Consider the following 12,401-nt stretch of genomic DNA (forward strand, 5'->3'; position numbering starts at 1 on the left):
TTCTTTAGAATCGTTATTATTAAAATATTTGGGATTTAAATATAAAAATGGAAATAACTGAATAGTATTAATAGAGCAACCAAATATTGCTAGCCAATGAGCATGTTTTCTTCAAAAATATAGAGAAAATCGTGATAGTGTATTCTCAAAACAAGTTACGGATTATGCCCAACATCGGAGGCCCCAGGCAAACCCGGAGACGACTACTGGCAACTGTAGTCAGCTCCTTCCTGCTGTATGGAGCACCAGTGTGGGCAAAAGCGCTGGAGATAACATCATACCGCAAGACAATGTCATCAGTCCAGTGGTTCTCAGCGATCAGAGTGGTATCACACGACGCGGTCACACACACACACACACACACACACACACACACACACACACACACACACACACACACACACACACACACACACACACACACACACACACACAAACACACACACACACACAGGCAGGACCAGTATATCGTCTAAATGCTGTAAGAGTAGCCAGCGCCTTCCGCACAATATCGGAGGAAGCAGTCCGGAACTTTGCCACTCAAAGTTGTTCTAGCTGAGGAAAGAAGGAACCTTTACCAACGAAAGAGGTCAACTACACTAAGTGCCGAGGAACTCAGAGCTGAAGAACGGCAGAACAGCATCACACGATGGCAATCGCAGTGGGATGCCGCAACAAAAGGAAGATAGACATACCAGCTCATACCAAAAATCGACGTTTGGCTGAATCGGAGTTATTGCGAGGTCAACTATTATCTGACGCAGATGTTGTCATGACATGGATGCTTTCGGACATATCTTCACCGCTTAAAGCATGATGATTCACCGGAGTGCCCGTCCTGCCCAGGAATCAATGAAGACGCAGAGCACGTTTTCTTTGACTGCCCACGATTCTATCCACAACGAGATGAGCTGGAGACAATCCTAAAGAAGAGAATCCAGCCAGAGACCATAGTAGAAAAAATGCTGTCATCAGAAGCAGCCTGGAATGCTATCAATTCGTTTGTCACGGCACGGCACTAGCGCCGCAGAGTCGAGTCTCACATATCCAGGCAAACCAACTATGCCTGGAATCCGAAAAAAGGATTCCCCCCTCTTATAAAAAAAAAACAAAAAAACACACACACGCACAACAAATTTCGTCAGATGTGGTTTCTTTATATACAAATTATACAAATATTCCTATTACCATTGTGAAAAATATATTAATGAGAAAATGGGACAAAATTAAAGAATATACAGAAATATATCACACTTACAACAACATATTTAAAATATGAAAATGAAATATACAAACAAAACAAAATGAACAAACAAATTGATGGTTAGGTTAGGTAGATTAAATTTTCATAAAGCTTTGCCAGGATGACAGTATTTCGTTGATAACTAAAAAATTTTCATGGAGCACTTTGAGAAATATGGATTTTGTCTGGAAAAAGCAAAACCGTAAGGCACTTTTACTGGAAAGCGATGAAATTGTTTGCTGGCGTCGAAATAAGTACAGCAGTACAGAAACAGATCAGAAGAAAATCTTTTATCTTGATGAGACGTGGGTGGATTAATGAATGTTATACCGTACCAAAAATGTGGCAAGACAAATATATAACCATTGCTCGCAAAGCTTTCATGGAAGACCTGTCAATAGTTATTAAGGTGCCTTCAGGTAAAGGGAAAAGACTAATAATCGTCCATATTGGAAGCGAAGAGAGATTTTAAAAATGTTTTTTTAACCTTTCAGTCGTGCCATACGGGAGACTACCACGAGGACATGGATTCGGATGTTTTTGAAGACTATTTTGGTGAATAAAATATGTTCCGGCTGATTCAGTAGTAGTTAAGGATAACGCAAGTTATCATTCTCGATGTATAGAGAATACTCCAACTTCATCTTGGAGAAAACAAGAAATTATTGACTGGTTAACCACCAAAAGTATCTATTGAATTTGAAGATAATTTTATAAAAAAAGAACTATTAGCTATAGCAAATTTACACAAACATCGTTTTATGAAATACGCCGTGGAAGATATAGCAGAAAAACATAGTGTAACTGTGCTGCGCACACCGCCATATCATTGCAAACTGAATCCTATATAACTTATATGGACGCAAGTGAAAGGATTAAGCCATTACAGAGGTGAGCTGGCGAAAAGCAGTCCAGCATGTCATGAAAGAAGAGGAGAAAATGTAGGATCTTGACTACTTGATCTATCGGACCGTCGACCTGTTAATTTAATTCCTGTATAATGTATTTTTTGTATAATGTTATATAAAAAATAAGTGTACCTATTACTATGTACATAATGCCTAATTTTTATTCTGTTAAAATGTCATTTTTTCCTCTTTACGATTATCCTACCGGCACGCCTTTGGCACAATATTTTCAGTGTTTGTGAATGGATAACAATAGGCTAAGCCCATAAATTGACCCCAACCCGGGTGGTACTACCAGTACTAAAAAATTTTTTTTACAATGAAATCAATGCCAAACTATGAAAGTAGCTTAAATATTCGTCGGGTCACTCTAGGGTCCCTTTGCATTCCTAATGAGATTTTATTGCTTCATACCTTTCTGAAATAAACTATAACAAAATTATATATGCTTGTCATCTTTGAAAAGCTTTTGGAAAATATACCTTATATGGGTAGTATTTATCTGTTTTCATAAAACTGTGAAAGTGTGAAATATGATTAACCGAAGATTATGCATTAGAATAGTTGAATAGGAAGTACACACTTCACATTATTAAGGCAAAAAACTTTGTAAGAAATTTTTTTTTCAAACTACGCTGTTCAATAATTGTGATTTAAAACACTTTATACCGTGTTCTGACCTCCTGCATCTGCCAATGTTTTAGGATGAAATTTTGAAATTAAAATAGCCCACCATTATAAGAGTCAACCATCGACTGTAATAATGCCAATAAGAGGGTAGAGAACATTTTCTTCATATCTTACGTTTTACCATTCTCAAGAGCTTTTTAATAAATCTACACACAACATACTTTTGCAAGTAGTTGATAAAGAAAGTTTATTAGCAGCAAATAAATCCAATGTAAAATCGAATCTAGTGTTCTAATGTTCTTTTTACAACTGAACAATAATAATTCTATTCCAAACTTTGATAATATGATAAGAAACCATCAGAGAGCCAAGAAAATTTTACCTGAAAACTAAAAGTTCAAAAGGAAGATGTTGTAGATACGATATCTTACTTAAGTAAATTGGTATTGCAGGTCATAAATAGGTTATAAACGAATCATAAACAGTTAAATTTGCCTTGGGTATTAAATAAGTTTTGAATATTGTTCGTGCTTGTACTCACAAAAAGAAGCCGACACTATTTGTTAGGTCACCAATCTAAAAATACTAAATAAATCACATGTTGTAGAGAGTTCTCTCCTACGAGCCATCATCTTTGGGGTTTAGGATATGTTAAAAAATTATAAGTAGAATATCACTTGCAGGGAGATATTGTCATAATACGAGGACGTTATTGTATCAATAAATGCCTAGATTGAGAAGAAAGACAACTGTCATAGGAAGCGTTAAAAAGGTTAGGGTATCGCTAGACTAATTTTATGTACTGCAAAGTTTTAGGCTGCTCACAATTATTATAATTACTTCAAAAGTACAATCGCCTCAAAGTACACACCACTTCTTGTATAGATTTCACTGCCACAAATCATATGAACAGTGCCGTTAAACTGTCTCCCAGCCTACCACTATGCAATAGATAGGGCCTAATTAGCGCCAAGTTAAATTGTCTCGCGTCTAATTTAAATTGAATTTGTATATATGTAAATTATGTTAAAAAACTATTGAATTATTCAAAAAAATTACATATTTTAAGAATGGAGAGGAGACATTTTTCTGGATGCTCATAATAGTTTTCTGTCACGAAAAGAGAAAAATATTCGAGCTCTATTAAAACATATTCTAACCATTTAAAAAAATTGTATTTTTAGTTACTATATCACAAGAAAGAAGCAACCTTCAATTCATATAATGCAAAGTTACATTGAAATTTATAGAAGAGAATTACATATTTTGCCAAAATTGGGTAGTATATCTTTTTTTTTTTTATTGATAATCTATGTATATAAACAGCTTCTGAAAATTCTCTTTCTCTCATCCTTCAAAATAAAGCATAGGTAAGCGGTCATTTTCTTGTTAATCTTAAGAGTGAATTCCATAGTAAATTAATAACCCACCGTTAACAATATTGTTTCACCCAATAAATACCTATGCCTGGTAGAGCATTTTCTGCTAATTTGCTATCGACGTGAGTGATACTCGTATACAGTACTTGTCCATTACAAATTAGTGATGAAGTTGTGGATATCGTTTCTGTATAATCCAAAGGTCCTCAAAATGTGATATCAGCACAAAAATTATATAGCGAAGCAGCGTTTGAGTGATACGTAGAAAAAGACACTCAGCTTGAACAATGGAAGGCACCGTTATTATGAGAAGAGCGTTATTTCTTGTATTTGGTACTTATCGGGGAGTATCATTCTAAACATCTGAAAGGGACCATAGACAAGGTTTAAAATAACTTTGTATTTCATATATCATATGTATTTATCTAACATGTTCACATTGACCCCATATCAAAGAAATTTGGACATAAAGTCTTAAATGATGAATATTTTAACTATCAGGTATTGTTATTGGATAACAAGGAAATATAGAGATTTCTTCATCCGAAACCACTCTTAGGACCATAAAAATGATAATTTGCATATTATGCATTATGAATTTGGAAATAATTCTCAATGGTTAGTGAATCACAATGGGTAGCGTGTTTTTGGATTTTGCTACTAAACAGTGGCCCAGCATACTTTTCAAGAAATGTGCGGAAACTATTAGGTTTAAAATGTCGAGGAAGTTTATTTCTCAGAAGTCACCTGTGTGAATCTCCTATGGAATTGGTTGAAAAATATAGTTCACTAATTTCCACCAACAGCTAGTGCCCGGCAAAGAACATTCGTAGCTTATTAAGAGCAGACTTTGAAGCAACTGTGACTCCTTGCGAGGGCGGTATTAAGTGGATAGAAGCCATTTCAAATATTTAAAGAGGCATTAGGTTTATTTAAAAATATCATAGTCCTACACTTCTACATTTTTTTATAATTCTTTGAACTATAGTTCATTCATTTAGTGTGCGAAACAATTCACTTGAATAATATAAAATTAGTTATCTCAATTACCAAATTATCCCTTGATAATAATATGAAATTATCGGCAATACCTAATTTCTTGAAAACATTATTGTTGATATTTGATTAGGTAGGTAGGTAAATAATTTTTTAATGAAGATTGTTTTCGTTTGTATTTTTCTAGATGTTATAGTAAGAGCAGGAAGAAACTTGAATATCTAAATTTCGATTTTTTGTGAGACTAATCCAGTGCTATGTAAAAGAGAAGAATTGGTCGCATTTAGCGGAAAAATCATTGGAAAACAGCTGATAAAAACACGATTTATCTTAAAAATATATATATATTAAGCATGAAGTTGTGGACTTAACCTTTTGTGCTAACGTCGGTTTCAATCGGATCCTTTCGTGTATTTGGTAGCAATGAGAGTGGGAGGTTACCCAGATTTGGCCCAAATCTGAGTTCCCATTGCATGGCCGAGCTTAGGGTCGCCAGTCTTGGGCCAAGGCTGAGAAACCACAGGCATGGCCAATGCTCGGCTGACCAGACTTGGGCCAAGGCTGGTGCGTCTCACCTCGATTTCCTAGTACTGGCCCTTGCTTGGTCCCATTGTAAAAATTTGGGGGCTCCTGTATGGGTATCTGGCCCCGTTTTTTCTTCTTGTATGGGACATTCTGGACCAGACCCAGTGTTTAAGAGCACTTTTAATTTGTGCTATGTAGCTGTACCGGAATTGAAACGTGAGAAATGTAAACAAAAATTGAGACAGATATATGTTAAATCAATTGTCTTCTATGATCAAACGTTAAGTTGTAGCCTTCTTGAAAGTAAAAATGATTAAATTCGATCATGAGGATGAGGAAAGTGACAAAGTCCCACCATATCATATAACACTCGTTAACGTTATTAATTAAAATAATTTCGTTCAAATGAACTAAATACTAGCAGCAGGTAGCAGTAGCGCTAAGCGCTACGACCGCTGAATGCAACCATTCATTCATAAACTTTGTTGCAGACGGAAAAATTTGGACAGCTGGAAACGCAAATATTTGAGGAAATTTTTTAACATCATTTACACAATTAAATTATTCATGTTTCCTCCCTGACACGTGGCTCTTTGTTATTCTAGTTTTGTCAGGTTGGCCGCTAAACAAATATTATTATAAATTATGATTAACATAATATTTAATAATTTATAAATATTAAGAATAATAAGATATGAGAATAAATATCAGAATTCTAGAATTGTATAATAGCTGAATTTTCTTGTTTGTAGAATCTTCTCAGTTGTTGAAGAGTTACAGCTGTTTATTTATAAAAACATTAAATCACAATCCTCTACTTTATTTCAATAGATACGTGAAATATTCTCGAATGCCTTTAAGAATTTTTTTTTACATGTATAGATGAATTGCAGTGGAAAATTATTCAGATTTTAAGATGGACCTTACACTCACTAGAACTTTTCATTCTTTCCACAGGATCACACTTTTTTGAAGTCCACAAATTTTTCAGATATTCATGGTGTCGATACCGTTCAAAATTCATAAAGAAAAAACAGTGAAAGCTTTTTTTTTCGCAAACCATCAAAAATATGGATTTCCCACAAATATTTCATCGTAGTCTACAATAATAAACAATTAGAAACAAATGAATCGATTTCGACTCAAATTCAACATCTTTTTAATGGCTTTTTATAATAATAATAATAATAATAATAATAATAATAATAATAATAATAATAATAATATATTATCCAAATATTTCACTAAATTGAAATCTAAAACACCAAAAAACAAAAGAAGTAATATTATATATCAAGTGCCTTGTACTAATTGTGACGCTGTCTACATAGGGCAAACATCTCCGTATTTAGAAAATAGACTAAGAAGTCATCAATATGTTAAAAAAATAGAACTGCATGACGAACCATGAAATATCAAAAAAAAAATAATTTCAATTATGAAGGTTCAAAAAGTCTCGAAACGGAATCTAATACACGACAAAGAGAATTTTTAGAAATAGTTCACATTCATAAGAACGAAAAAGTTATAAATGATAAAAAAGATCTAAATATATAAGTAAAATTTATAGCTCTATTTTGTAAATTCTGCTAAATTTGATATATTTGAGATGTGGAAACCAAGGAAAAATTAATTTTTCTTATTGGAACAAAGTTCTAAGTTGATTTTATCCTTATTTTGATATTCATGATGAAGGTGATCTATAGATCAATATAAATAAGCAAATTGTCAGTGTCAATATCATATTTTGATAAAGACTTAAAGAAAAGTCGAAACGTCAAAATTTATCCTTTTTTTAAAAAAACTATCAAAAAACTAATTTTGAAACAGAAGAGACCTAAAATCAAGAACATTTATATATATATATATATATATATATATATATATATATATATATATATATATATATATATATATATATAATGCATATGGACATAATAGAATATATTGGAATGAATAAGATTAGAAAAATCTTTTTAGAATATTATTATATTTTCAAATACCTACTTGTTAACGAATTTAAGTGTATACGAGGTTTTTTATCGAGTAACAGTACTAGTGAAAGTTATCTGTATTTCAGATGTCTTTATATAAAAATTTAATTCACACTTTCCTCCGAAATAAGCAATTACCTGTAAACCAATCGCTTCAATAACAGTTAATTATTTGAAATTTCTTTAACGTTACTGATTTTGATACTTAGATATTCAGACTTCATTTGAAATATATGTTGATTACTTACTAAAGGATTCGTATAATAATGTATATTTCATCAAAGCCTGTTTGTAAATAGAAAGCTCGTTAATTTATTTCTTATATTCACCGCGTATTCCAAAACACTAATACAAATGTGGTATAATATTGTGAATCTTGAATAGTTGTGTGTCTGGTAGTGAATTAATCTTGATCCAATTATTCAGCGCCAGGGCTCTTTTTCTAAGAGCTACATTTACTTTATTATCACAGTTTTAAGAAGTATACATTTTCACTTAGAATTAAAACTATTCTTCACCCTACTTTTATTATACAAAACTAATAGATACAATAAGGCATTCAAGTGTTTGATAAATAGTAATAAATAAATAGAAAAAGAATTGAGGTCATTTGAATTCACCAATAAATTTGGAAATATCTAATTCATACTGATAAACTAGTGAACTCATATCTAATCACAAAGAAAGACCCGAAAGAAATGTCGTTTTTATTTAATCGGTAATGTAACCACCTTAGTTATCATCATGTTGCCATGTAGTGTGCAAATTTTCATCGCCGCACCAATAAGAATCAAATACCTTTTGAGTAAAATAGTGCGAGATGGCATTTTAGACATTATCTAAATTTTTTTCCACCTATCAAATTTTATAGCGATTGGAATAAATGGTAATCGAGGTTCGCGTATGGTGGGTGAGGCTCTTTTGTTGACAATCGCCGCTTTTTTGCGATGTAAGCCTGGCTTCGCAGTACTTTGACAAGAGCCACTACCTTTTGCATTATTATATAGCACCCATTTCTAGTATCCAGTGATCAAACTATCAAAAGACGGTTCTGATGGCGTTGTAGTAATATATTTTATATGATGGATCGGTTCGCTTTGTTCTCTTTGGACACATTATGGGGACCAAATCATCTGTTCTGTTTATTTCCCCAATCTGCTGCAAATGTTCTTGTTTCCAATTCTGCCCTTAGAATATCATTTTCTTCTTATGTTGGCCTTCCTGATTAATAGGAGTCAGAGGAACCAAAATTAGGCGGTATGAGCTTAGAAAACCATCTTTGGCATTTACGATCGTCTGATGCACTTGTATAAACATCGCAAATGTTTTTGGTCGCAACTATGTGATTACCTTTGCGAATTTCAAAAGGCACACATGCTGGATATGTTTCAACTAAAAGTCTTTTTGCGAAACATACAGAGCCTTCCGCAATCACGAGTCAATAATATTTGATTGTTCCTTTAGGAAATTAATCAAAATATGTATATCTTGGCATTGGAATTGGTGATTCTGATCTGACATACAGAGGTGGTCAGTCAGATCATTGAAACATGCATGAACACCGACTTTCTCGTAAACGTAATATTCCAGTCTACATTATTTTAGTTATTTTTCATATCACATAAATTGCTACAAAACTAGACTACAGTCACTTTCAATAGTATCGCTTATTTTTTTTACAGTAGCGGTTGAAAAATCTAATTGGAGGTGGTAGAGAAAACAAAAAAGGAAAATAAATCAATCCAAAAAAGTACCGTTTGGTTATTCTTATATTGTTGAAATTTTGAAACTACTATCCGGAACAAAGCCTATCTAAAAGTTAAGTAATTGCATCGCCGCAAATCCCTAAGCCCGAAGGTTGTATTGCAAAATATATAATAATTTCTATAGTATTTATTATTAATTAGACGTTTTTAAGGGGTGGACACTAACATTTGAGTAATCCTGTATTAAAACTTTACTATTACATAATATTTACAAATTGCATTTTCCTGATTACTACATTCATTGTCGTTAAATATCAAAAAGATTTTCTTTTATCTATGCAAATGAAAGTGTAAATTTTTCCAAATACTTTGAGAAAATCGAAAATGAGATAAATAATAATTATCAAAGTTCTATAAGTCGGAATTTATTTAGAATGAAGAAAATTCATCTGAATTCTATATATTCTTATTCTATTTTGTTAAGAAATATAGCTAAAACAAATCGCAGTATTTCTGAAGCTCATTAAAGCAATTTTCTTACAAATATAGTTTTTGTGAATTTGAGTCTACTTTTTGAATATTATTAAATTTCATTCTAAAATAAGTCAATGATTAGGTACTCACCTGATATTACGAAATAATAAATAGCAGTCTACACTTCTGATATCTAGATGATCACTGCTGAGACTATCTCAATAAGAAATGTTGCGTGAAAGTAAAAGCAGAGGGAGAGTAGAATCTTGGAAACTTTCGCGTGTGTAACCGTAATGTCTGAGGTATTTGAATATTATATTGACCTTGAATCGTATAATTTTGCTAATGGATACACAAATAAATGATATATAATAAAAAGCCAAGAAAACAATTTTTCAAGCCTCATTTCTAGATAAATTGTTGCCAATCCTAAATTTAAGACTTTATTATCTTCAAATTAAAGAAAAACTCCATAAAAATTCGGAAAAAGGGGGAATATTATTTATTTGATATATTATATTTTGAGACAAAACATAAATAGAAAAACTTATAGTGGACTGATAATTTTGACTGTCTGGCTAGACGTATTTCTGTAGTGGATCTGAATAAAACTTCCTGACGTCACGTAAAAATCACTAAGTTCGAACGTGCACAACTAGAGGGGAAAATAATGAAACAAGAAATTAATAAATTATTAGAATACATTAAACGGCTGTGCAACTATGTTCAATTTGAGCATCGAACCAGGATCGTAGTATACTCGTAAGTATATAGAGCTAAATGCCAACCGTCTGTCTAGACGGCCGTGCCCAGTGGATTAATAATAATAATTCTCATCTAAAGATCATTCGGCAATAGGAGGAAGAAAATCGGAAGGAAATGTTAAGATTTTCACCGACACTCAAGACATATTGAGGTCAGTTGATTCCCTTGTCCTGGAAGAATACCTTTAGAAAAGAATTCTTGCAGGCGTTTATGGTTCCTTGAAGAGAAGACAGTTAATTATTCCAAGAACGAGAATGGCGGAGCTACTGAAGATAGTCCATCGTGAGCTCATATGGAAATGAAGAAAACACTAAGCGAATCGGTTGGAAATTTCATTGGATGAACAGCTCCTGCGATGTGTAGGACTAGTTTTAGAAATGTAGGATTGATGGACCATATCGCAAAAAAAAACACTTATGAACAGTTTAATGTTGATAGTCGTTTCGAGAGGATTGCTTTAGATATCATTGGATAATTTCCGACGAATGAAAGCGATGGTTGATATATTCTAGTCGCAATGGATTATTTTACAAAGTATACGCGATCCAGAATCAAAAGAATACAACTGTCGCGGAAATATTCACGAAAGCATTTATCAGCCGATATAGAGTGCTCTTGTCCACATCGATCAAGGAAGTAATTTCGAGAGCCATATGCTCCAGGAAATCTGTGAAAAACTGGAAATGAAAAGAGCAGAACAACCGCATCACATCCATAAACATATAGAATGGTCGAAAATATATAGAGAACCATTGGAAGATACTTGTCTAAAATAGTTCTCAGCTTACATAGAGATTTGGACCAGTAAACCGAAAGTATTCACCAAAATCGACTAGCGCCGTTCGAAGGAGATCATGACCTAAAAGAAGGAGTGAAGAGTCTCAGCCTGAACCTTTGTTTTGTGATTGAAGATGTTTAGATAAATAAGAAGAGCATTACAATATGCATAAAATATATTAAGCTTGTCTACCTAAACGAGAAAACAAAACTCTGAACCCCAGAGATCGACAGAAATTGATTAAAAGTCGTTTAATCTACCAACATATAGAATATAAACGATTCATTGTAGCTAGAGGGTCTAATTATGATTTTTTTTAGTTTAGGTGAAGTTATTGTTAAATTCTCAGTTCAATTGTCGGTATTTAATCTGTTTTCTAAATATTGTATTGTTATTTCCATGCAATTTTTTGGAACACTTTAAGAATCGTCTGTAGCATATAACACATATAACCTGAAAAATTATACCGAGCACACAGTTTACACTACCGCTACACTAACACTCACAATTACACTATCTTGAGTTATTATCTTGAGATACGTGTAATTCTAATTGTAAATGTTGGTGTAGTGGTAGTGTAAACACAGATGAATATCACCAACGGTTCTAAAATTTACAACTTAGATGAAGAATCATGATACCTAGATTTATGGTACATATTGATATTATTTTCACAAAAAATGTATTCTCCGTAACATCTTCACATGGCAAGCACCACTCGAGTGTAAAAGGAATTAACATCTTTTTACATAAATCCCAGCAACCAGCAAAATTGTTCTATATTTTTATATTTTTATTGTTTGACATACAAATCAGAGTGCTGCGCTAATTTGTGAATGTGCCTCGTTAGAGAGAGAAAGAGAGAGAGAAATGCTTTATTGTCAAAAATGTTACAATTTGTGAACAAAAGCTTGTAAAAACTGAAAAACAAACATCAAAATAACTAAATAAAGACACAATTAAAATAAAATAGAATTTCAATATACAGAATAAAACCACAATC

The 12,401-nt window shown here is 32.7% G+C and overlaps 1 protein-coding gene across 2 annotated transcripts in view; it reads right to left on the reverse strand.

Annotated features, from left to right (window-relative positions):
- LOC130448959 (uncharacterized) overlaps window positions 1–11,917 on the reverse strand; it is a 32,152-nt gene extending 20,235 nt beyond the window's left edge. The window contains exons 1-2 of one of the 2 annotated variants that reach the window (XM_056786579.1): window positions 11,852–11,917; window positions 10,006–10,305 (exon numbers count right to left, since the gene is read on the reverse strand). The gene's annotated coding sequence lies outside the window, so the exon portion shown is untranslated. The remainder of the gene's footprint in view (window positions 1–10,005; window positions 10,306–11,851) is intronic. The other variant, XM_056786578.1, reaches the window with a different exon arrangement.
- Window positions 11,918–12,401: the final 484 nt, after the last annotated feature.

Source organism: Diorhabda sublineata, chromosome 9, assembly GCF_026230105.1.
Source record: "Diorhabda sublineata isolate icDioSubl1.1 chromosome 9, icDioSubl1.1, whole genome shotgun sequence".
NCBI classification, from domain to species: domain Eukaryota; kingdom Metazoa; phylum Arthropoda; class Insecta; order Coleoptera; family Chrysomelidae; genus Diorhabda; species Diorhabda sublineata.